The 1128-nt window shown below is 41.3% G+C and overlaps 1 non-coding gene across 1 annotated transcript; it reads left to right on the top strand.

Moving 5' to 3' along the window:
• The first annotated feature begins 1024 nt into the window (after window positions 1-1024).
• On the top strand, window positions 1025-1128 carry LOC130943209 (small nucleolar RNA R71). Its single transcript, XR_009071737.1, has one exon. It is a non-coding gene; the product is annotated as a small nucleolar RNA R71 (small nucleolar RNA).

Here is a 1128-nt window from a genome sequence, read left to right as displayed (position 1 = left end):
CAACTTGGCATTCAGCTTCATGATAGCTCCTAAGTATTGAGCAACTTGCTCTCCAGTTACATCTTCATCCTCTTCTGAGGAAGAATAGTCTTCAGAGCTCATGAATGGCAGAAGGAGATTTAATGGAATCTCTATGGTCTCTAGATGAGCCTCAGATTCCTTTTGATCCTTAATAGGAAACTCCTTCTTGCTTGAGGGACGTCCCAGGAGGTCTTTCTCACTAGGATTTTCATCTTCCTCCTCCCTTGTGCATTCGGCCACATTGACTATGTCAATGGCCTTGCACTCTCCTTTTGGATTCTCTTCTGTATTGCTTGGGAGAATACTGGGAGGAGTTTCAATGACTTTCTTACTCAGCTGGCCCACTTGTGCCTCCAGATTTCTAATGGAGGATCTTGTTTCATTCATGAAACTAAAAGTGGCCTTTGACAGATCAGAGACTATATTGGCTAAATTAGAGGTGTTTTGTTCAGAATTCTCTGTCTGTTGCTGAGAAGATGATGGATATGGCTTACTATTATTCAGCCTGTTGCGTCCACCATTGTTAAATCCTTGTTGAGGTTTTTGTTGATCCTTCCATGAGAAATTTGGATGATTTCTCCATGATGAGTTATAGGTGTTTCCATAAGGTTCACCCATGTAATTAACCTCTGCCATGGCAGGGTTCTCAGGATCATAAGCTTCTTCAGAAGCTACCTCTCTAGTACTGTTGGATGCATGTTGCATTCCATTCAGATTTTGAGAGATCATGTTGACTTGTTGAGTCAACACTTTGTTCTGAGCCAATATGGCATTCAGAGCATCAATTTCAAGAACTCCTTTCTTCTGAGGTACCCCATTGTTCACGGAATTCCTCTCAGAGGTGTACATAAACTGGTTGTTTGCAACCATGTCAATGAGTTCTTGAGCCTCTTCAGGCGTTTTCTTCAGGTGAATAGATCCACCTGCAGAATGGTCCAATGACATTTTCGAAAATTCAGAGAGACCATAATAGAATATATCTAATATGGTCCATTCTGAAAACATGTCAGATGGACATCTTTTGGTCAACTGCTTGTATCTTTCCCAAGCTTCATAGAGGGATTCACCATCTTTTTGTTTGAAGGTTTGAACATCCACTCTCAGCTT

Source organism: Arachis stenosperma, chromosome 7 (genome assembly GCF_014773155.1).
Source record: "Arachis stenosperma cultivar V10309 chromosome 7, arast.V10309.gnm1.PFL2, whole genome shotgun sequence".
Taxonomy (NCBI): Eukaryota; Viridiplantae; Streptophyta; class Magnoliopsida; order Fabales; family Fabaceae; genus Arachis; species Arachis stenosperma.
This window is presented reverse-complemented; position numbering and strand designations above follow the sequence as displayed.